The 25,903-nt window shown below is 40.6% G+C and overlaps 1 protein-coding gene across 9 annotated transcripts in view; it reads left to right on the top strand.

Annotated features, from left to right (window-relative positions):
• The first annotated feature begins 922 nt into the window (after window positions 1–922).
• The window catches only part of LOC125463560 (myosin-1B-like), a 104,390-nt gene continuing 79,409 nt past the window's right edge, over window positions 923–25,903 (top strand). For 6 of the 9 annotated variants that reach the window (XM_048554931.2, XM_048554939.1, XM_048554934.1 and 3 more), the window contains exons 1-6: window positions 923–1,054; window positions 1,468–1,681; window positions 15,801–15,834; window positions 16,682–16,793; window positions 21,469–21,556; window positions 25,198–25,319. The gene's annotated coding sequence lies outside the window, so the exon portion shown is untranslated. Of the gene's footprint in view, window positions 1,055–1,154; window positions 1,270–1,467; window positions 1,682–12,321; window positions 12,494–15,800; window positions 15,835–16,681; window positions 16,794–21,453; window positions 21,557–25,197; window positions 25,320–25,903 lie in introns of all 9 variants that reach the window. The other 3 variants (XM_048554940.1, XM_048554938.1, XM_048554932.1) reach the window with 3 other exon arrangements.

Consider the following 25,903-nt stretch of genomic DNA (forward strand, 5'->3'; position numbering starts at 1 on the left):
GTTTTAAGATGGGATGTGCTTCCACACCAGTAAGTTGTGTGGTGTGGCATTTCAATGTCTAATTGTAATTGAAAGCAAGTGTCAGCCATGCTGCCTGTGTGCCACGTCAAGCAATTGTAGCTGCTGTGCCACTACATTGATGGTAAAGGACAACTCCACACCATCCACGCTTGACCAGGTCGAGGTTCCGGGGTAGTGCTACTACCATGGGCAATGGTCCAATCTGGGACATATGGGCAGAGGCAAGCTCCTGTGGTTTTGGCAAGTGGAAGAATCAGGCTAGGCTGGGAGGACAGAAACACCATAAAGGCGATGCATCCTTAATCCTCTGTAAGGGGTTCAAACTTCATTTAAACTGAAATAACTTGAGACGAACCGACAAACATTTTGTTCCCTTCCCCAGAAAGATAACGCGCTTCAGAATTCAAAACATAATTTCATCATTAAACTGAAATGGTTTGAGACACACCCTGAAACATTTTGTTTCCTTTCCCAGGAAGGTAATACAATTCAGAATTCAAGACATAATTTCATCATTAAACTAACAACTTGCTGAAAGAATCTATAATTCATTAAATGTGTACAGTATGTAAGACACGATGGAGGTGTCTAGTGTATTTCTACTTTTTTATTTATATGTTCGACCAAGACGACTTGAACATTCAAAGTTTATTTTGATTTCTACATTGGGAATCTGATAAAAACCGAAAGAACTGCAGATGCTGTTAAATCAGGAACAAAAACCAAAAGTTCTGAGGAACAGTCACCGGACCCGAAACATTAATATTGGAAACCTGATACCTGCCTCTTGGACAGATATAGTAACTAATTGAATTAGCGGATATTTAACATGCTATTAATAGTATTCAGTACAAATATGACATCTGGTATCTTTTGCTATTTACTACGATACAGAGAAGGATTAATTTGCTGGATATGCAAAAAAGAGGAGATTAGTTGGCACTCGAGATACTTGAGATCTTGACTCAACAGATTGATGAATACTGAAACACCAACTGGAAGACAGCAACACAGGAACGGGGAGCCAGCTGAGGTACTGAAATGCTTTTTCTCACATGTTGATGCTAACTAATTTAACAGCGCAAACCGCTCCGGTTAATCTCTCGTGTTTTTCAACGATTTTTTAAATCCAGTGGCTGTAGTTCAGAATCTGAATCAGCTAGTTTCTGACCAATTCCAAGTCCGAACTAAAATCATTTTGCATTATGAAGACTCGTATGGACTGCTGTCTGACTGAAGAAACTATCGGTGAGCTTTAATCGGCATGTCAAGAGGGATCTTTTGAGGGAAGGGTGTGGTAATCCTTCAAACGGTGCTGGCAATTAAATGTACCAGTCAGCACCTCGCCAAAGCACAATGCATTGGCATTAAATATTTTCAATTGAACATTTCGGGGACTTTCTGTTATGGGTAAAATAAAGCTTCTCTCCTATTTGGCTTGCATAGGGATTGCAGCGATTAACATTTGGCCAATAGCTGCTAAGAAACAGAAGGAGATTGAACAATCGAACGAAACAGCCAGATGCTCGAGAAGATTCCGTCGAGAAAGGGAATGCTGTATCTCATGATTGGAAGTAGAAATGTCATTCAGAGGCAGCAAAATGACGCAAAAGTGTCCAATGGGTCAGTGTACCTTGAAAACCAAAGTCAAGGGAATAAGGTATGTAATATACTCCAATTAATGCACGTTTATATTTTAAGATAGGTTTCTTCCGACCTTATATACTGAGTAGCAGCGCAAATCATTTAATACAAGTTGAATCTATCTGCGTATATGTTAATATCTAACGCCTTCAAGTTAAATGTTTTCCACATCTGTTTGGGCTAGTTTGGACTAAATGGTCGGAATATCCATACTGTCCCCAACTGCAAAGCTTCTGTCAATCACGTTGGTCAGGAGATTATGAACCATCGCAGGGTTAATCATTTCCTTTGAAATTCTTTAATAATTATGATCAGAAACACTAACGAAGGAGTAGGTTTTGTAGCTACAATATATCAGTCACTTTTAGGATGTGCATTGAATGCTTTCTCATGCATGGAAATGTTTTGAAATTTCAGGCTGAAATTCATTATTGATGCTATTGGCAAAACACCTTTATTGTGATGTTATATCATAACTCTGACTGATAGTCTAACTGAAAGGTTTGCGCTTGGAGTAAAATGGCAAAAACGTACTAATTGAATGTAAAAAGAACTCATCCACGGGCATCAACGACTTATCGTTACTCCTTTAAATCACAACCAACATGATCCCCATTGCATCTTAGAGATGTAAGACCTTAAGAAGTGGGAACTGGAGTAGGCCATTCAGTCCTTTGATCCTGCTAGGCCATTCAATAGAATCATGGCTGATCAGACATTCATCAGATGCACTTTCCTATCCTTTGTAATCTTTGATTCCTCTTCTGATTAAGATCTCAGGTTTAAATATACTCAAAGACTCTGTCTCTACAGCTCTCTGTGGCAGAGTTCCAAAGACTCTCAATCCTTTATGAGCAGGAGTTCATCCTTATCTCAACCTTTAACTGGCACCACTTTATTCTGAGACTATGCCCTTCTGGTCCTAAACTCTACCATGAATGGAAACATCCGTCGTCATTTACCCTGTCAAGCCCCTTAGGAACCCTGTATGTTCCAATAAGATCACCTCTCATCCTTCTAAATTCCAATGGGTAGTGCTCCAGCCTATTTTGCTTTTGCTCATAAGACATATCATAGATCATCCTTATGAATCTTCTCTGAACTGCCTCCAATTAAATGATACTTTCCCTTGAATTAGGAGGACCAAAACAGCACACTGCACTCCAAATGTGATCTCATCAACACCTTAAACAGGTGCAGTAAAAGTTCCCTACTCTTATGTACCAACCCTCCTGAGATAAGGACCAACATTCTATTAGCCTTCCTGAATACCTGCTACACCTGTGTGCTAGTTGATTTTTGTGTTTTATGCTCATGAACCCTCAAATTCCTTCATGTTGCAGCTTTCTGCAGTTTTTCACTATTTGAATATGATTTGTTCTTTTGTTCTCCCTCCAAAATAAACAACTTCACATTTTCCTACACTGTAATGCATTGGCCAACATTTTGCTCACATACTTAACCTATCAATCGAACAAAGATATAATGATGCAATGACTTATGGAATTCAGCATCTGATATGGAAACTGCAGACACAGTATTAATTAGAGCTTCTTACAAAGCAGTAATGCTTCCCATTGTGTGCTCCACACTTTGGGAACAATTCATGAGAATGGTTCCAGGGATGAGAAATTTCAGCAGCTTAGACGAATGGGAGAAGTCAGGAGTATTTTCTTTGGAGAAGAGAACTTTGAGAGGAATATTGATGGAAGTTTTCAAAAGCACCGAGGGCCTGAGCAGGTTAGATAGGGAAATTGTGTCCACCACTGGTAGGATCAAAAATGAGAGGACACAGATTTGAATTAATTGAAAAACAAGCAGAGGATCAGAAACGTTTTCACTAATTAAATGTCTAGTATCTGCAATGCACTGCCTGTGAGTATGGAGACATACTACAGGGAATTGTATTATTATCTGAAAAGAAAGAATATACAAGGTTATAGGGGAGTGACACCTGATGCTTTATTCTGCACAGACATGATGGGTCTCAAGGCCTCCTTCTGTGCTGAAGCTATTTCACATTACAAATAATTACTGGATGAAGTTTGGAAGAACTAACTAGGAAACAGATAAGTAAAGGCCCACAGCAACTTATTACAGATGGCCTGGCAAAACAGATTTTGTAAGCTTATGCTTTACCACTGTTATCTTTCGAGAAAGGGGATTTTCTGGATTCTTATATGCTGTGTCCTGTGATGTAACATCAAAATCCTTGAACGCATGCTTACATTAAAGGGACATTTACTGGCTACGAACATTCCTTTTATCCTACAATGTTCAGGAATGAAATTTTGCATTTTTGCAGATGCGATTGTGGAGCATCCAGAAAGGTTTCTAATATCTCGCATTAAAGCAGCTGTAGATATACTCTGGACATTGAGAAGCTGAAATGGTGTAATGTTACATAAGGGAGATGGTGTCAAACCATGTTCCCAAATATGCTTTCTGTGACTTCAGCATTTTGTTTGAATGCAATATCTAAATAACATTTGCCTGAATTATCAATCCAGGAGTGAGTTTCTATTAATAAAGGTCTGAAGTCACACCACAGCAGGTTATAGTCCAACAGGTTTATTTAAAATCAGAAGTGTTGCTCCTTCATCAGATGAAGCTCACTTTCGTTCACTTGACGAAGAAGCAGTGCTCTGAAAGCTAGTGATTTCAAATAAACCTGTTGGGCTATAACCTGGTTTGTGTGACTTCTGACCTTGTCCACCCCAGTCCAACATTGGCACCACCACATCTGTTAATTAAGTTACAGAAAGAAGATGAAACATTATGACTTGTTAGCTTAGGAATGATAAAGTAATGCATGGATAGTAGAAATCAGTGCAAGTTAAATGGAATGACTTATATGGGGAATTTTACTCTTCTTTTCATGTTTAATTGGTGGGTGGTTGGCTAGCTCAGTTGTCTGTACAGCGGGCTTGCAATGGAGAGTGATACCATCAGTAGAGGTTCAATTCCTGTACCAGCTGAGGTTACCAAGTAGGTCCCACCTTCTCAAACCCCCTCGGACCTGAGGTGTGGTGATCCTCAGATAAAAACGCACAATCAGCCATCCCTCTGTAACAAGAGAGCAGATCTCTGGGATGATGGCAACTTTACCATACTGGGTCTTAAAGTGGAAAACATTTTGTAGTAAGGTTCTCTTTCTGAATGTTTTGTTATATAATTCTTCCTCAGATGAAAATAGTTATAAGATAACTTTGTTGAGTGCTGTCTTGAATAATTTGCTGCTGTTTCAAAGATAACATACTCTGCTTTAATAGAATCACAGGATCATAGAGTCGTACAGATACAGGCCCTCTGTCCAACTTGTCCATGCCAACTAGGTATCTTAAATTAATCGAATCCTGTTTTCCAGCATTTGACCCATATCCCTCTAACCCCTTCCAATTCATGCTCCCATCCAGATGCCCTTTAAATGTTGTAACTGTACCAGCCTCTGCCACATGCTCTGGGAGCTCATTTTCTTACGTGCATCATTTCTTACTCTGCATGAAAATGTTGCCCCTTAGGTCCTTTTTAAATCTTTCCTTACTCACCTTAAACCTATGCCCTCTGGTTTTGGGCTCCTGTACCCTAGCAAAAAGACCTTGGCTATTCACCCTATTGGTGCCCCTCATGATGTTATAAACCTCGATAAGAGCACCCCTCAGCTGCAGGGAAAATAGCCTTAGGCTATTCATCTTCTTCCCATATGTAAACTCCCCAACCCTGGCAACATCCTTGTAAATCTGTTCTGAGCCTTCTCAAGCTTAACAACATCTTCCCTATAGCAGGGAGATTATAATTGAGCATGGTATTATAAAAGAGGCCTAAACAATGTCCAGTACAGTTGCAACACGACATCCAAACTTCTATACTCAATGCATTGATCAATTAAGGCAAGCATACCAAACATATTCTTCAGTACTCTGTCTATCTGTGACTCCACTGTCAAGGAAATGTGAACCTGCAGCCCAACACCTCTGTTTGGCAACACTCTCTAGGAAGCTACCATTAAGTATATAAGATTTGTAGTGATATGCCTTTCCAAAAGGCAACACACCACATTTATCTGAATGAAACTCCATCTGTGTTTCCTCAGCCCATTGGCCGATCTGATCATGGGCCTGTTGTATTCTGGGGTAACCTTATTCATTGTCTAGTATGTCACCAATTTTGGTGACATCTGCAAACTTACTAAGCATTCCTCCTGTATTCACATTCAAATCATTTAAAGCAGTGGACTCAAGTCTGATCATTGTGCACACCATTGGTAACAGGCCTCCAGTCCAAAATACAACCCTCCATTACCACCCTCTGTTTCCTACCTTCCAGCCAATTTTGTATCCAGATGGCCAGTGATCGCATGTGATCTAACCTTGCTTACCAATCTACCATGTGAAATCTTGTCAAATGCCTTACTGAAACCCATATAGAAAACATCCAGCAGTCTGCCTTCATTAGTCTTCTGTGTCACTTCAAAAAATTCAATCAAGTTAGTGAGACAAGGCCACATGCACAAAGCCACATTGATTATCCCTAATCAGTTCTTGCCTTTCCAAATACATGTAAATCCTGTCTCTCAGAATCTCCTCCAACAATTAACCCACCACTGATGTCAGGCTTGCAAGTGCCTAGCTTTTCCTTACCACTTTTCTTAAATAATGGCAACACATTAGCCAACTTCCAGTCTTCCATCACCTCATCCATGGCTATTGATGATACAAATATCTCAGCAAACAGCCCAGCAATCTCTTCCCTAGCTTCCCACAAAGCTCTGGGACACACCTGATCAGGTCCTAGGGATTTATCCACCTTTATACATCTTAAGATGTCCAGCACCTCCTTCTCTGTAAATTGGACACTTTTCTAGATATCATTATTTATTTATCCAAGCTCTCTAGCTTCCATATCCTTCCCCACAGTAATACTGACATGAAATACTCATTTAGTATCTCACCAATCTCCTGCAGTGCTACACAGATGTGGCCCGGTTGATCTTTAAGGGGCCCTATTCTCTCCCTAGTTACTTTTTTAGGCTGAATTAGTCCATCTAACTCAGCTAAAGACAGCAGGACTACACCTAGATATAGTGGGAGGGAAAGAATAAATGAAGAAGTTGACCTTATGGTGGTGTATAAGTGGCATGAGTGACACATGATGGTAAATATGTTATTACAGTTATAAATATATATTACTTTTTATCATCAGCCGTGTGAGCAAATGTCATTTTAGGTGCAACTACAAAAATGAAGGTACAGAAGTTTTCTTTTAATTTTGCTCATTTAAGTGGATGACAGCATCATTGTCTAGGCCAGTGTTTATTGTCAACCCCTAATTGTGCACAAGGCAGTTAAAGGTCAATGAGATTGTCATGGGTGACATGTAGGTCAGGCCAAGTAAGGATGGCAGTTTCCTTCCCTAAAGGACATTAGTCAGCCAGATGGATTTTTCCTGACTTTAAATCTTATGGTCATCATTCGAGTTTTGATTCCAGATTTTTACTGAATTCAGGATTCACTATCTGCTATGGTGGGATTCAGACACAGGACCCCAGAACATTACCTGAATCTCTGGTTTAACAGCCCAGCAATAATACCACTAGGCCATCACCTTGCCTAGCCATCCTTAGCACCATATGATGTTCTATAACTGACTGAGTAATAATTATCATTTCTATAGCATGTAGGAACATATTTCAATACTAGAATAAAGCTCCAGGTCTGAATGAGGGAGCATCAGATGTTGTGAAGGCTTCCATCCAATCTAGCCTTAACATTTATGAAACAATATGAAATTCATGGAAAGATGAAAGCATTAAGTTGCAGTTGAAGTTGGGATTATATCTGTCTGGCCTTAGTAGTATCAAAAAATTTGTAATCAATGGAAGGTGACTTCATGCAACTCAGTTCCAATGGACAATATTCACAAAGACATCCTGTCTGCATTTCTTTGGCTGAAGCTGCTCTGTGAAACAATTTCGAAGTTCCAAAGTTCCGACTTTGCCTGAAGAATATCCTCAGTTTCCTGTACTACTTGATTCTGTGGCTCTCACAGATCCCCATTATCTATCCCATAGCCTTGGTGAATCCTCCAGTAGTTCAGAGCAGAGATTATGAGGCTCAAGGAATGCCCTCTGTCTGGGTGGTACTGCTACAAACTGCAGACATGACCAGCATAGAGTGGAGCCATTCTGTGGCCCTCATTGGCCCCATTGGGAGGACCTATTGCATTGCAGACACTTGATAGCATGATGTGGTGTTCTGACCTTCACTTGTGGATAGACTATAAAACCATGATCTGTCTCACCTGAATGGCATTTTGTGGAATTTGAGCAATTGTACAACACAGATTGCACATTGATGACCCCTTTGTCCAGTTCCAACACTCTTCCTGGACGTCTCCTTCTGGCCTTCTACCTGCACTCGACCTGTTCATTGAGAACCATTGATGTGACATTGGTAGCTTCAAAAAAGCAAACTGGAAGAACACCACCTCATTTTCCGCCTGGGGACTCTGCAGCCCGCTGGACTCAAAATCGAATTCGATAATTTTAGGACCTGGACTCTCCCATGTCCCAGCCCCCTACCCCACACACTATGTTATCACATAGCCTGCCATTGCACACTACCTATTGTTAACCACTAACAGTCTCCATTAATAGCTATTCACCCTCCTAGCCAGATCAATATCAACTATTTTAATGTCCAACTGCTCTTCTCTCTTTAGGTGCCATCCTATCGTTTACTCCATAACCTCTCCCCCTACCCTACCACCTGCATATAAACTGATATTTTCCTAGCTACAGGAAGGGATCACCGGACTCAAAACGTTGACTCTGATTTTTCTTCATAGATGCTTCCAGACTTGCTGAGCTTTTCCAGAACCTTCTGTTTTTGTTTCTAATTTACAGCATCTGTAGCTCTTTCGTATTTTATTTAGTATTTAACTCACTGCCACATCTAGGCATGCCCACCTTGATGAGGTTCTGCTCCTCTCTCCAACAGGATTTCTGTTCCAATCTTTTTTCTTGTCCACCAGCATTAATTTCACTGTCACTCCTTTGGCTTGATGAGGTATTTGCTAAACTTCATTTCCACAGCCATATCACATACCTCAGTGACTGTTTCCGGCTCAGACTCACCTCACGTGGATTCCAACTGAAGTTTCATCCCTCGTGCTTTGAATCCACCAGGATCACAGGTATCTCTGTGATGTTCAATATTCCACAGACAACTGCTCTCACTGCATCTGAGATCCACGCTCAGTGCCATGCAGTGTTGTCAGCTGCACACTCTCAACTTTCCTCTTCAACAGCATTGCATCACACTGGTTCAGGGCTACATCACTCCGCAGTTCCATTTCATCCTCTGGTTCATTCACCAGGCTAATCAGAAATCTTTTCCTTTCAGGCGTCAAGGCCCACAAGATGCAACAACTCCGAGATACCCATGGCTCTCTGGAATCTTCTGTTCCTCCTTTGCCTTTGGCTCCATTCCCCTTCCCCAAACCCACCTCCTGTTGGGTATTTACCATTTCTCCTATCCTTCCACTCTCCGATGCTGAATGTTCTGTACTCAGCAAAGACCTCAGCTTTATGGCTCTGCATCCTCATCTTAATAAATTTCAGGCATGACATGACATTGAAGTCTTCTTCCACTACTTTCGCCTCTGTGCCCATTCCTTTGGACAAGAATCCTCTCACCATCCCACAGACCCCTTCACCCAGTTCCAATGCTGTCTCTCCACCTGGACCCCTTCCGCTGGCTTTTTACCTGCGCTCGATCTGCTTATTGAGAACTGTTGACATGACATTGTTTGCCTCAAATTCTCTGCTACCTCTTCACCAAATCCACTCTATTTCCCTCTGAACAGACTGCACTCCGTGCTCTTAGATCTAATCCTGAATTTGTTATTAAACCTACTGATAACGGTGGTGCCGTTGTAGTCTGATGCACTGACCTCTAGATTGCAGAGGCTGAGTGCTAGCTCTTAGACACGTCTTCCTATCTTTACCTGGACCACGACCCTACATTGGAACATCAGACCACTGTTATCAACTATGGTAACTGATGCAATTTCATCTGGTGTTCTCTCCCCGCATCCCCTCCATCTCCCCCCACCCCACCCCCACCACTGCCTTCACATTGACAGCGCCCAAGCCCCACACGGCTTGCTTCTACCTCCTTCCAAAAATCCACAAACAGGACTGTGCGGGCAGACCCATTGTTTCAGCCTACTCCTGCCCTGCAGAACTCATCTCTTCCTATGTTGACTCAGTCTTCTCCACACCCCCCCGTCAGTCCAATCCCTGCCCACGTACATCCTTGTGTTCTCTGACTCTATACATCAGTTCCCGAATTTCCAGTTTGCAGGTTCCAGCTGCCTCTTCTTTACCATGTACATGCAATCCCTTTACACGTCCATCCCCCAGCAGGATGGTCCAAGGGCTATCTGCTTCTTTCTGGACCAAGGGTCTGAGCCATCCTCACCCACCACCACCCTCCTCTGCTTGGCCAAGCTCACCCTCACCCTCAAAAACACTTTTCTCTTTTAACTCCTCTCTCCTCCCTTGCGGCATGGGCCCCAGCTATATCTGTCTCTTTGTGGGGTATGTGGAACATTCCTTGTTCTAGTTCTAGTATGGCCCTCACCCACAACTCTTTCTCTGATATATCGATGATATCATCGTTGCTGCTTCCCTCTCTCATCTGGAATTGGAAAAGTTAATCAATTTCACTTCCAATTTCCATCCGGCCCTCACTTTCACCTGGTGTATCTCTAATTCTTCCTGCCCCTTCTTCGATAGCTCTGCTTCTATTTCTGAGGATAGACTGGCCACTAATATCCACTAGAAACCCGACTGTCACAGCTACCTGGACTATACATCCTTGCACCCCACTTCCTGTCATGACTGCATTCCATTCTCTCAGTTCTCTGTCTCCATCGCATATTTTCTGATGAGACCAACTTCCACAAGGGAGCCTCCAAAATGTCCACCTTCTTCCTCAACCAAGGATTCCCCAGCACTGTTGCTGATAGAGCCCTCAACCAGGTCCGACCCATCTCCTGTACTTCTGTCCTCACCTCCTCTCTTCTCTCCTGCAACAGTGATAGGGTTTCCATTGTCCTTACCTAACAGCCCACCAGCATCCACATCCAGAAGATCATTAGCCACTATTTCCGCCACCTCCAGCAAGATGCCACCCCCAGACACATATACCTCTCCTTTTCCTTGTCCACCTTTGTCAAGGACCATTCCCTCTAGGACACCCTGGTCCACTCTTCCTTTACTCCCAACACTCCTTAGAGCCCCCTGGCACTTTCCCTTACAATCACCAAAGGTGCAACACCTGCCCATTTACTTCCACCCGCCCCAGAATCCAAGGACCCAAACATACCTTCCAGGTGAAGCAGCACTTTGAGTTCTGAGGAAGAGTCACCAGACCCGAAATGTTAACTCTGATTTTTTTCTTCACAGATGCTACCAGAGTTGCTGAGCTTTTCCAGCAACTTCTGCTTTTGAAGCAGCACTTTACCTGCACTTCCCACAATCTAGTCTACTGCACTCGCTGCTCACAATGTGATCCTCTATATTGGGGAAACGAAGCTGAGACTGGGTGACCGCTTCGCAGAATATCTACGTTCTGATCACAAAAATGGACCCTGAGCTTCCAGCTGCCTGCCACTTTAACACACCACCCAGTTTCCTGGCCAACATCTGTGTCTCAGGCTTGCTGTAGTGTTCCAGCAAAGCTCAGCACAAGCTAGAAGAGCAACACCTCATTTTCTGCTTGGGCATCCTGTAGCCCTCCAGACTCAATATCAAGTTCATTGATTTTAGGGCCTGAACCCTCCCATGTTCCAGCCCCCTAGCCCACACACCAGGCCTTATTATCACATATCCTGCCATTACATGCCATGTATTGTTAGCTACCAACAGTGTCCCTTAACAGCTATTCACCCTCCTAGTTAGTTTGTTATCAACTCCTTTGTCTGTCCAATTATTCTTCTCTCTCTTTGGGCTCTATCCCCTCCTATCATTTACTCCTCCCCCCGCACCCCCCCCCCCCACTCTGTCCTGTGCATATAACCTAACACTTTCGCAGATACCATCAGTTGTGAGGAATGATCACCGGGGTTGAAATATTAACGCTGATTTTTTCTTCACAGATGCTGCCAGACTTGCTGAGCTTTTCCAGCAACTTCTGTTTTTGTTACAAATTGACAGTGAGTTGCAGATTAAGCCTCTCATTCGAGGTGACACTCCCCCTCAACTCCCCCGAAGCATTTCGCCCCCTTAACCAAGCAAAGATGCCTGGCATTGGAAGCAGTCCAGAGAAGGTTAACTGAGTTGACACCAGGAATGAAGGACTGCATTCTGGGGGGAGGCTGGGTAGGATCAATCTGTTCTCACTGGAATATAGAAGCATGAAAGGCAATCTTGTTGAAACATACGAGATTCTTGTGGACTTGACTGTGTGGATGAGGAAAGGTTGTTTCCCTTGTGGCAGAGTTGAGGACTAGAGGACCTAATCTCAGAATAAGGAGTTGCATGTTTAAGACAAAGATTAAAAATATATGATTTTAAATATTTTTGTTCTCTCTCTTTTTCTCTGTACCTGACTTTACATGGATATTGACTATTCAAAACTACACATCCAGAAACAGGGTACATGCAATTCAATCATTAATCAAATTGGTTGGGGAATTACCTCGTTGCTTGCCCTGCTCAGAGACTTCAGTTACTCAGCAGAGGGCGCTATCTATCTCTTATAGCAACTGGCAGTACAAAAGTTATGGATATCAAATGGGGCGAGAAGAATTCTAATGAATGGTAGGTATTATTTGACGACTGGCTCCAATAAATTTTGGCCTGCTAGCCACCTACAGTGTTTGTCTTTCCTGCTTTTGAAATGAATAACTGTACTTGAACTAACCACAGATTTTTTTAAAAATTTGCATTCCTGTCCCAAAAAGGGTGATAACTGAATCATTCAGAAGTTCTGACATTGTGAGCCTACTCAGCTGTCAATTAATACAATTGTGTACTTACTTAAGCCATTCTGTTTTATTGTTTAAGGTATTAAATTTTCCATAACTTATGTTATGGAACTGTCAGTTCCTCTTCTGTATTTAATAGAAATTACAAGCTAGCCTGAAGCCCTGTCATATTTCTTCAAGTTAAAACTGACATTTGAATTGCAGCTGTTGTAAAGAAAACAGGTTAAGAACAGAAACAATACATCATGCATTGTTGGAAATGTTTCCCAATCTAGGACTGATACCAACCTTATAGCAGATGTAAATTTCACTCATGACCTACACACTGTAAGCCTTGGCACCAAAAACTACACTCTACTATGAACATCGGCGGTCTTGTGCTGCACTGGGTACCATCTGCCTCTGAGACATCATGGATAAGGAAACTGCATTTGTAGTATAGACAACCAGATTCAATATTAAACTAAAATTCATTACAAAGCATCCTGGTGATAAAACAGAGGAGTTAACACTGGTTGGGAATTGTAGAACAAGGTGATGTAGTCTGAAAATTAGGATCAGACTGTTCAGGACAGGTGTTAGAAAGCATTTCTACACACAAAGGTATGATAAATGTTTGTAACTACCTACCAAAAATAGCAATGTATGATAAATTGAAGAGAGCAAAAACATTAAGTGATGTGCATCAAAGATAGGTATACAGAATTAGCCACAGATCAGCCATGATCTCACTGAATGGGGAACAGGCTTGAGGGGCAAAATGGCAAAATGTTCCAGTCTTCCTAAAACTCACTTCTGGAATGAATCTTGGAACCTCTGCAAGTTCTGGACTACAACATATATGTTGCCATAGCAACTGCGACTTCCTGAGTGAATGGACATCCACCACCGTTGATAGTACAAGTTGCAGAATCTCATTGTGTGATGATGTTTTTGGTGTGATGATCCTCTCGGTGTTCAGAATCTTTTTCTCTCCATCACAACATTTCATGCTCCTTCTATTTTAGTCGCTGGCCTTCTTAAATTTCCATTTTTGTTCTGAGTTCTGAAATGATACTCAAACATATAGCTTCTAGCTCAGAGTTAGAACTGCTAACTGCTGCACCAGAACAACTCTGTGCACTTTTTCATGGCTTTCAAATCTGGTGCTGTTATAAAAAGGTGATGAGCAGAGAATCATCTCCCTAGTCATTCGTGGTCACAACAAAGGATTCAAGTTCTTTTACCGTGCAATTATACATTTCTTACAATTAAAATGTGGATAGTTTTTTTTTTCATTCTAACACTATGGAGTCAATCACAAGGTTCTGAAATCCAGCAAATTTATTACCTGCTAATCCTGAAGAAAAGTAATGAAGACAAAATATTAAGCATGCTGCTTTCAGGCAGTCACAGACACACACAGCTAATTTCATTCACTAAGGCACTAATTGTTCCAAAATACTGCAGATTTCATGTGCGGCTAAAACATTAGTTCAGTACTTCATCCATTTGTGAAAACTGTAAGCTTCCATTTATTCCCTCATTCTTATTATTGTGGTTGGGATATTATTGCTAGATTATTAAACCAGAGGCCCAGGTAATGTTCTGGTGACCCACATTTGAGCTCCACCATGGCAAATGGTGGAATTTAAATTCAATAAAAATCTGGAAATAAGAGTCTATTGATGACCATGAAACCATTGTTGATAGTTTAATAAACCCAACTAGTTCACTAAAGTAATTTAGGGAAAGAAACCTGCTGTCCTTGCTTGGTCTGGCCTATATGTGAATCCAGGCCCACAGCATAGTGGTTGGATCTTAACAGCCCGGCAATTAGTGATAGACATTAAATGCTAGCCTCACCAGTTATTCCTACATCCCAAGACTGAATAAAAGAAAAGTGTGTGACTCCATTTCTCTGTTCAGTCTCATTGTTTATGCCAGTGCCTCTTCTAAGAGCATTGGAAAGCATGTTAAAAAAGTGCAATTATTTGCTGAAATAACTCAACATGCTAATGTCAATTGCCATTAAAATCACCTTATAATGAAACATATTATCCTCAGTGTAATCTGCAATGGTCAAATGCCACTGCATGTTTTCCATGTTGAATAACATTAAAAAAAATCAGTTATAAATAGTGGAGAATGTAGTTTGCATTGGCGAATAGGGCACTTGATATTGTGGTGCGCATCAGTTATCAGCATCAAACAATGTTGCACTGTAAGTACTCTGCTTCAAACAATGTAAAGCTCCACGCACTTTTCACTGGTATGTTGTGCTATACCAGTGGTCAGTTAGCTCGCTTGGCTGGGTGCAATGCAGAGTCAGGCTGACAGGGTTCAATTCCTGCACCTGCTGAGGCTAGTGTGAAGGACTCTCTTTCTCAACCTTTCCCCTCACCTGGGCTGTGGTGATCCTCAGGTTAAGCCACCGCCATCAGCTGTTTCTCTGCAATGGGACTGTTGCCCTATGATCTGACAAAGACTATGATAGCTTTATCAGTGTGATCTTTCCCCCAACAAACAGGAGTTAGATTGACATCCATATATGCCACTTTTGTACAATTATCTGTGCTGCTTATCACTGAAATGACACTGCCCAGACACTTTTATACATGATCCTGAGAGCCTAATAGGGACAATGACTTCCATTCCATTTTTCTGGGCTATGTTTGAACCCTGGTTCTGAAAATATGTGGCTATTTTCAAATTTAATTTAATATTTAACCCCATGTTGTACAAAATAATTATCCTTAGCTTAACTCCACACCTCCAGTTTGAACATTGCCAAGAATAACTTTTAAATTTACTTTATTGAGCTTTAGAAAGAGAATCTGAAGCATAAAAAATATTCTAGAACTTGATAATAAGGTGGCTAAAATAAATACTGGTTGATACTATTTAAAATGAACATTCAATTATTATTGTTGTATTGCATGTGAAGTACAGTGCATTTTCCTGTTGTTCAAATAGTGGATTTCCATTAAATATGTATGTGCTCTAGTGGTCAGAATTTCCACATTAGTTCAACATGCCAATTTATTTACATTTCCCCTTGTGATGCTATCTGCAAAATGCATTCACTAAATTATGCTTTAAATTCAATGATTTCTCGAACTAGGTGACTAAATTTTATTTTTTTTTCCCCTTTTGTTCAGGTTTGCTCTGGTTTCACAGCTTTCCTTTGCAGAGGTGAGAACATTCTCTGAGCCATTCCCATTGGCAATCTTCTGCTGTCTCATAGCAAGTTTAAAGGAATGCCCAACATAATGATCTCCCTCACCCATTGTGCGAATTAACCTGCCCTCTATTTCCATGTTCTTCAATGGTGTGGCCATGCCCTAAGATACAACAAAATGAACAACCATGGACGTGATCTTCACCTTTCAACTAAAGTGGGGGGGTGAAGGTCAGAATCACCAACCTTATTACAGTTGATTCAATATAGCATATTTAACCAACTGGCACACCCTGCATCGTCACACAAAATATACCAGGAAAAGGCATCCAATTGGTGTGGTAGAATTATGGGATGGAATATATTAAAAGCTATTGACAGAAAAATATTTGGCAGTGGTCTCTTTTTCAACAATGACTTCTAACACATGGAGTTTTCAAAGAAGAGTGGGGAGATAAGAGTGTCAGAGCCTAAACTACAACTTTGATTTTAGTACAGCCTCAATATTAATATTAAAATTGTATCCTTCCTTTAAGTTCTATTTAAGTGTTTCTATACAAATTATTACACAAATAATACTGTTAAATACAACCATATAATTAAAAGAGACCTTTATTTCAGCTGTCAGAGATTAGTAGTAATTAATAGGTTGAGAATATTTAAGCTTGAAATGTTTTATAAACTAACATTTGTTTCAATTTACTAAAGTCCAACTATTATGTTTATGTGAGTGTCTGTTTATCAAACAGTCATGTTAATGATTTGTATTAGTCTAGTAAATTTTTTTGCCATAAATGTATTGCAATAAATTATTTAATCTGTTTATGTAATAATGATGCCAATATTGTATCCTGATCACAGATATGATTGATACCAAACTTCTGAAATTGTACATAATATGTCTTGATTGAGAATGTCACTGAAGCTGGAAGGCAGACATAAACTCATCATTGCCAATGCAGTATCATTAGAGGTAAGATAGTTTGTAGACACTCTGCTATCATGCTTCATGCCTGGCTTCCACAACCCCAATTTGATCTGAGTGAAGTCTTGCTTGAAAAATGAAGATGACAAAATCCCAATGTGATAATACATCTTTTTGTCTATTGAGAATGATTGAGAATAGATACCCCTCCATTTACTGTGGCACCTCATTGTAGCTTAATCAGTTCAAAAATTGTTGCCCTCCACTGTTCTATCAATATCAACATGTAGTACGGATTTAACATTTTTAAGGAAGAATTGTCTAATATCTATCCTAAAGTTGCCATAACTTGTTTCCTTGTCATGACTCGAGCAGCTTAAAATTATTTTTCAAGGCTTTGCTACTGGAGGAATGATGATCTGGACATTTCTTTCTTCTTTTAGCTGTTTCTTTTATTTCTGCTTCTTTTTTTTATTCTGTCTTCTGTATATCTAAATAGCACCAGAGAATGGTGACTTTGTACCCTTTCACTGTTAGTCCCGTAATCCAGTATTCGAATACATGTGACAATAAAATCTAGATCTAATTCCAGAAGACCATAAAACCATAAGAAATAGGAACAGAAGTAGATTGTTTACCCCCTTGTGCTGGCTCTGTCATTCAATAGAATCATGGCTGATCTGACACTCCTCAAATTCACTTTCCCTGCCCTTTCCCCACAACCCTTGATTCCATTCTCAATTACCTTCCTTCCAGACAAAAAAACGCAATTCCTTTTCACTTTTTCCTGATGATCCAAGTCCTTGAACTATAGAAAAGCCATTCAAATATATTCTGCACTACATCTAGCACTTGCACAAGTGCTTCAGCAACCACAGTTAAACATGGTGATAAGGTATGGTCTGACCAGACTATTGTGCAGCTGGTCACAATTTCCTCAAACTTATAAATCAATGATTTTGCCTATATCATTCAAATTTCAATTAGTTTTCTGCATTAATTGGTTATTCTGGCCAAGATGTTTTAGTCCTAATGGCTGAGAATCTGTCAGTATCATCATAACTATCCAATTCAGCCACAAATGCACAGAATAATGTAGAAATTCAAGTATTACTGGCAATAAATCTACACTTCTTCAGAGAATGAGCTGTTAGTACACTGCCCAATCTGCAAGCAATGGAAAATCTAACAATTTATGGTAACATTTACTTTTATACCATTTGTATCAGTATAAAAAATCCTGAAAAAGTTACACCTTGTTGAATACCATGTAACTAGGTTTTAATATTATGCTAATTACTCTGCCATTTAGGAAATAGTATGTTTCTCTCCTGTTATTAAAACACCCACAATTTTACATTTTTAATCTAGTTTGTTTAGATGGTATTTTAGCTTCCATCCTATCATAATTATTTGTATAACTGAAGTGAGGGATGAAATGCTTTTACCTTCCTGCTCTTCTCTTGCTAAGAATACCCTAATATGATTGGCTGCTTACCTGTATGTGAACAACTTTGCTGAAATGCTTGGTCCCCTTGACTTTAAGCCAGATTTAAATGGTCATCAAGCAAGGGAACAACCACACCACAGCAACTGCTTTGCTGCTGACCACAAAATGAACTCACATGCATCTTTATATCTCCTTGGTCTCTTTACAATTTAACTATTTTAACTACATTCGCAGAGCATGGATTTGATCCAATTTTTACTATGTGTGGAACTTGACTCTCACACTGCATTTTTTTTTATACTTGTCCCAAGTGATGCCTAATATTATACGTCAGTTTTAGGAGGGTGGTAGATGGTACTCTGCAGGTAGTTTCCTGGGCCATAGTTGACCTGGTGCCATGACAATTCATAGCATTGGATAAAACACTGAGAACTCTGAAGGTAGCACCCCCGCCCCCACACCCCTCCCCACTTATCCTCACCCCCCGAGAGTCCCCATTGTACACCAATGTACGGTATGTCTGTTCTGGAAATGAAGTCAGATATACTCAGACATAATGATGGGGGAATCTGGAACATTATCTATAATGAATAATTCTGTGCATTTTTCTGCCCACTTAATGCATCTTGTCCATCTCATTCTATAAATTTCTTAAAAGCCTGCAAAACCCTTCTGATCTGGTCTTATCTGCAAATGACTTCCAAAGCTGTTGTCATAGTATAAAAATGAAACAAATGATTCCCCAAAACCATGAAGGAACTATCAAAGCCCAATACTGAATGGTTAAAGAACAGCTATATCGAAAATATTGCATAATTGCCAAATCATTTTCTTATTAGGTAAAACCACAGTCTGCGTCTTCTACTTTTTATTGTTTCAGAGTTTCTCTGGTGATGTGACACCACTTAGACTGAGTAGCCACAAAGTAAATTTTGTTTCTGGTTGCAGCGTAACTAAAATAGGCCATCATTAAAATTTTATACATCTGCTTAATATTAAAGATGATTCTGGACGACTGCCCAAGATTTTCTTAAGTTATAAACTGTGGACGGTTTAAGACACTTTTTTTTGTCACTTTAAATGCCACCTATAGTTAGGTAACCAGAGTATGCATCCATAGAGTTCTCAGAATTGTGACAACAGGAAATATTACTGGTAGAAACAGATTTTGAATCAATCTGTGGTAACAAGGTGTAGAGCTGGATGAACACAGCAGGCCAAGCAGCATCAGAGGAGCAGGAAGACTGATGTTTCGGATTTGGACCCTTCTTCAGAAATCAGTTCTGAAGAAGGGTCCAGACCTGAAATGTCAGCTTTCCTGCTCCTCTGATGCTGCTTGGCCTGCTGTGTTCATCCAGCTCTACACCTTGTTATCACAGATTCTCCAGCATTGGCAGTTCCTACTATCTTTTAATCCCTTTGAATCAACCTGTAATGGGCCAGATGGGAGATGACCCTTCTGGTCAAAAGGTAGGGTGGCTACCAGTGCAAAGCAAAATCTTCTTAAGAAATGATACAGCCATATTACAATTTTCAATAATAACTTCCATTTACTTGACATTTTAGGAGGGTTAAACATCCCAAGGGACATCACATGTTTCAGAAAAAATGACACCAAACCATTTAGATATTTGAATAGATGACCAAATGTTTGGACGAAGAATGGTTTCTAGGCAATCCTAAAAGGAGCACAAGCAGAGAGTTGATTATGGCAGTTAGCATTGAAGATTAGACGTTTCTTTTTAAAATACATTTATTAATATTACATTTGCTTAGAATGAAACTGATGAATTGGTCTTTTAAGCGTGACTTTCTGTTTAAGAAAAGTGTTACTATAATTTAAAGCTGTTGATTCTAATGGACATTAGTGGTGATTTATCTTCAGTCTTTGCCACAAACGCCTTGTACTAGCTGAAGACACATTAGAGTCATCTCTCTCCTGGGCCTCTGTCTGAAGCTGAACCAGATTATACACAACCTTGGTGTTCTGTTACTCCCCAAGATGTGCTTCAAATGGTGATGCCATTCATTGTCAGGGTTGCCTGTTTCTTTTAGGGGACTTTACCAACACTGCACCTGCTAATTGTAGAATTACTTTTGACTTTTATCTTATGCATTATGTTAAACTTTTATTTTGCTGGTACAGTTGCTGGCTTTTTTACTAAGGTGTAAAGTCAACTAGTTACTGAAAGCTATCCAGCAAACAAACATTAGGAAACTGATTGTAATGCATGGACAACAGTCTAACTCCAATGTTGTCTCCATATAGCACTATATAGACTGATATCTGAGTCCAACATCGCTCAATTTTTTTTACTCACCACTTGGATAAGATGACCATTTGACACCTAGATCATTTCTCCAAATGCTGTGTTAGATAAGCAAATTCAAAATCCTCAAACTCCCTCCCTATTAGCATTGTGAATGCACAATCTCAATAGTGGTTCAACAAGGTGACACAGCACCACCACCTTCTTCTGAAAAATTAGGGATGGGCACTAAGTACTGGCCTATCCAGCAATGCCCGTGTGCCGTGAACAAATCAGGGTACAGCACTGACAAGGACCCATGTTCTTGATTTACCAGTTCTGTCACCAAAATAGATCACTAACGATATGTGTTTTTTTTTTAATTACAGTAATTTAGCATTCCTTAAACTTCACTGTTGGCATGAACAACCTAAAGCTTACACATCTGGGTGGCGATAATGTGTATCGGGTTTTAGCAGAGGGCTTTAAAAGGAATCCTGCCGAAGATTAATACAGTACTATTTGAGTTACAGCACTAGGGTTACAACTACATTTGCAAGCGGGAGAAATAAATATAACTGGGGTTTTTTATGAAGTTGGCCGAACTCTGTGAAGTCCCCAGTAACCTGCTTCCTTAGTAGCAGGACCGACCCTGACTATACTCAGATCCTTTTGAATTCAGAAATTAACAACTGTATTTTTCCACCATCCTCTGTCAAGATAGCTGGGAATTTGAAAGCACAGAAACCCAGGGATGCTACCGATAGAGTAGCAAAGCCTTTATCCGCCCCCAAGAAACGATGAAATTTAATGTTTCATCAATTATGTCAGACGTTTCCCTGGGTCATGTTAACACTGAGCTTGTAATCATTGATGCAAGGAAATGATGGGATCGTCACTCGAAGTTGAAACATCGGGGCATGCCAAAATTGACACTGGGAGCGGGCGTGGAGAAGAGTTAAGACTGTATACTGTTTGGAATGTCATTTTCTAACTTATGTACTTAAAGCCATAAAATCTGCAGGAAATGAGAATCAAACAGAAACTGTGGAAGTGCTGTAAAAACCGGGAAGATGAGCCAGTGCGGAAGCGGGGAAAGCTTTTCACTGAAGGTGAGATTTGGAATCTGGTTGTCTCCAGATTTTGGATCTGACGCTCGCGTGTTGATTTTCTTTTCTCTGTCTTGAACCCGAGGTTGTATCCGCAACAGGTTTTGTACAAAACTAACGAATGCCGTGAAATTGCCCAGATTTCGAAGAGACGGACACTGCTCGACTAGATCGAATTTGGAAATAATTGTTTTGCAGTGTAAATATTTCACTGGCTGACTCCTCCTCAATACTGACCATTAATCTACTGTTTGTTGTTGTCAGGGAACTTTACTGCTGCATAATGTTTGGGGAGCTCGATTGCTCCCACGGGCTCTGTTTCTCAGTAATTGTGCAGCTGGGATCGGTGATCTGCAATATAACTACTTATTGCCTCGGTGGATCATTATAAGAAGAACAGGCTCTCGATCCTGCTTCATCATTCAAGGGATGATCCCACATTCCTCACACATCCACTTTCCTGCCCTTTCCCCTTAATCCTTGATTCACCTACTGATTAAGAATCTACATCAGACTTAAATACACACCTACAGTTCTCTGTGAAAGGAATTCTGAAGATTCACAACCTACTGAGAGAAGAAATTCCTCCTCATCTCAGTCATAAGTGTTCCTTTATTCTGAAAGCACACCCTCTGGTCTCGGACTGTTCCTTGAGGGGAAACCTCCTCTCAGCATTTACCCTGTCAAGGTCCTCAAGAATCCTATGTGTTTCAACTAGATCACCTCTCATTCTTCTAAACTCCAGTGAGTAGACTCCCAACCTGTACGGCCTTTGATTATGAAGACAATCCTGCCATAATCGGGTCCATCCCAGTGAATCCTCTTTGAACTGACTCCAGTGAAATTTTATCCTTCCTAAGAGGGAGGAAACATTGTCACTGGAAGTGCCATCTGGCAAATGGCCCATATACTGTACTGTGAGGTTCACTGTTTATGCAGCTCAGTAGGTTGCTAAATGGACATGGTCCCAGCTTCTTAGGCTGAAGCAAGAGACAACAAGGTGTAGAGCTGGATGAACACAGCAGGCCAAGCAACATCAGAGGAGCAGGAAAGCTGATGTTTCGGGTCTAGATCCTTCTTCAGAACTTCTGAAGAAACGTCCAGACCTGAAATGTCAGCTTTCTTGTTCCTCTGATGCTGCTTGGCCTGCTGTGTTCATCCAGCTCTGCACCTCGTTATCTCAGATTCACCAGCATCGGCAGTTCCTACTATCTCTTAGGCTGAAGTGCCAGGTTGGAGTCCAATTCCAGATTTTGACATCCAAAAGCAGTGTATCAAATGTGTGGCCAATCAGATGGACTGCTACCTGTGAAACACACCTCTCATGAGAGGAGACATTTCTGGTCAGCTATGTGGCAGAAATAAATTTGAGCCTCCACCATCACTATCCATGCACTAAATGAATGTATCTTGCTAGGCAACACTAAGCCTTAACTTTAAAAAAAAACTGTTCAGGTTGGATCTCCAACTGGAAATGTTAACTCTTTCTCTCTCTCCACAGTTGCTACCAGCTTTTTCAGTTCTTATTTCAGATTTCCAGTATTTGCTTTTATTATAAGAATCCTAGCAGGATAATGGTTCCAAATGACTTGGAAGTCCAGTTGCCAGTGCTGTAACATTTGGAATTCCTTCAAATTCTCTTCAAATCATTTTCCTCCTATAAAGAATTCTCCTTGAAACCTATTTTTTGGCCAGGGCTTTTGTCATCTCCTTCAATCACTTTGTGTAATATTTTGATCAATTTTTCCCCTGGACACCACCCTGGGACATTTTACAATGTTGGAAATGCTATTTGAGTACAAGTAATTGCTGTTCATCTTGTTAAAAAGGCACACTTGTATTGTTTAAGATGTACCATGATTTTTGAAACTTCTTCCCTTTATTCCCCCAAATATCATTGTGACAGAGTAAGTCAGTGCCATCAGATCTGCCAAGCGTAAACTAATGCAATAAGTTTTATAAACAACAAATAGTGATGTCTTAACATTTTCTTTTTCTGCTGTGATGTAATGCAGTGGTTAACTTCAGACTTTTAAGGCAAGTCTTGGAAAACAGACTTTAACCAGCACAGTTGGACAAAAATCTGTACTTTGGAACTCCGGTTATATTGTTTTTTACTTCATAATTGAAATAACAAAGTGGGAAAGCTTTTTGAATCTATATTTGGTGCCTTCTCTGTGAAGACAGAGTTGGATTGATACTTGAAGGCTGCTCTGTCGACATGTTAACCACCGTCATTCCATCTTAAAGGCATTTAAATTAGTTAGTAGTCAGTTTGCAACATTTGTTAAAGCCCTCAAGAGGGTTCTGAGGAACCAGCTGCTAATCTGTTCCCATGTCATTAGTATTAAACACTACACATGTAGGATCTAATTGCATTGCACTCGTTAATCCCTGATTGGGCAGTCAAAATGGATTTTATTTCCCAAAGATCCATGATGCACGGTGTAATTAACGCAGTTCAGCTAATGACAGATTGGCACAGGGCGTTTACAACACACCAGTCACAATATCACATTAAAGGGGCAAAAATTATACTATAACTGCAACTTTCGTAAAGCTTTACTCAACTAATTTCAAGGCAACCGGGATTCCCAAAATCCATGACTCCCTCTGATTCAGCAGTGATTAACACAACTTTGGGAATCATAGTGACAAATTCAAAATAAGGTGAAAACTTAAAGTACAATATGGGGGCTTCTTATATAGGGCTGGAATAAAGTGACGGAAAATTTGAAATAAACACACAAAGTGCTGGAAATGTTCCGCAGGTCTGGCAGCACCCGGGAAAAGAGAGTGTCTTCGAGTTTATCATGTATCTGCATTTGCTGTTCCTGCGCAGGCCCCTTGCTGGCGATACTGGGTACGATTCCCAAGCACTCATCCTATTTTGGTTAGCTTGGCCTTAAAGAGCCCAGGTGAGCCAGGATATTTGGCCTTCCGTTAACACAGTACATAGAGTAGTGAAAAATATCATTAAATATTTAACCAGTCCGTGCTGGGGGAGGTGGGGCGAAATTTAAAACCATTTCACAACCGGGGATACGGGTGTAAATCCGCAGCTGTGCAGAATTATATTAACGAAATGGTATCACTACCAAACCGGTAGGTGTGAAATTGCTTCACAATTGAACACACAGTGAGCTACAATCGCTGTGATTTTCGTTCTCCGGATGGAAAGCGTGTTCAGCAAGATTTTGAGAATTCGTGCCGACAGTACGGACCGAAGGACGCTGCAACAATGCTCTGACTCTGAACGTTCCCATTTTGCCGAATTGGATGCTTAACATCCGATAACTCTCGATACATTCAAGAATAAGGCTCTCAACATGGTAAATCACGACACTTCTGACATAATTTTCACATTCATAATACATTTGAAATGCCACCTGTATTGTCATACGAATGTGCTCAATGTTCTCAAACAAAATAATGAATGATAACTTGCAGCTTATGTTTTGAATGACAGTTCTCAAACAAAAAAATGCTGGAAAGACTCATTAGCAGGTCTGTAGAGAAAGGGGCAACAAGTCAAGCTTTCTAGCCAAGTGACACATTACTACAAATTTATTTTCCCCCTTTTCTCTACGGTTACCATTTGAGGTGTGACATTTTCCAGTCGTATTCTTTTCTTTTAATTTCAGGATTCCTGCATTATGTTTTATTTGTCTAAAAGAAACGGAATCTGGGGACAGGAATTGTGCCGGATCGTCATACTGGTTTCTGCTACATGAGCACTTGCCCGGAGATGAAGAACATTACGAAGGTAAGCCACAACAGCAGTTCAAATAAAAACAAACACGAATAAGACAAACAACAGCAGGTCTCCATCATCCGAAAATACGAGATACTTTCGTCGCCTCACAGTACAAACAATTAACATTATTGTTGCTAGTTATGCCACAAGCTGTCACAACATTAAACACACTGCTCGGCAGCGGATGGAAAATAAGATAAATCATCCGTTTGTACGCTGCAGACCGAAGATGAATTTACAGCCAACCCCCTCAAAATTGGCGGGAAAAGGGTGCGGAAACCATTAAAGCCTCAGCAGGAGTCGTTTCTTTGTGGGAGGGTGGGGTCGGGGAGATGTAGAGCCACAGAATAACTGGAAAATACGGTTTTCGCGAGTCGTCAGAATTAGGAGTCGAAAGGAACCAGAAGAACCAGTTTGTAAAATTGTTTTACCTACTCCCACCACTAGGAGCCGTAGGGATTTGCACCACTCCCCGAGATGTGTTTGAGGCCACTGCCGAGAAAGTTGCAAATCAGACCTCCTCTTCCTGGAAAACAGCTGTCTGACACCAAAAACAGCACACAGTCAGAATTTTCGCAGAAACATTACAGAAG

This window comes from Stegostoma tigrinum, chromosome 22, assembly GCF_030684315.1.
Source record: "Stegostoma tigrinum isolate sSteTig4 chromosome 22, sSteTig4.hap1, whole genome shotgun sequence".
Lineage (NCBI taxonomy): Eukaryota > Metazoa > Chordata > Chondrichthyes > Orectolobiformes > Stegostomatidae > Stegostoma > Stegostoma tigrinum.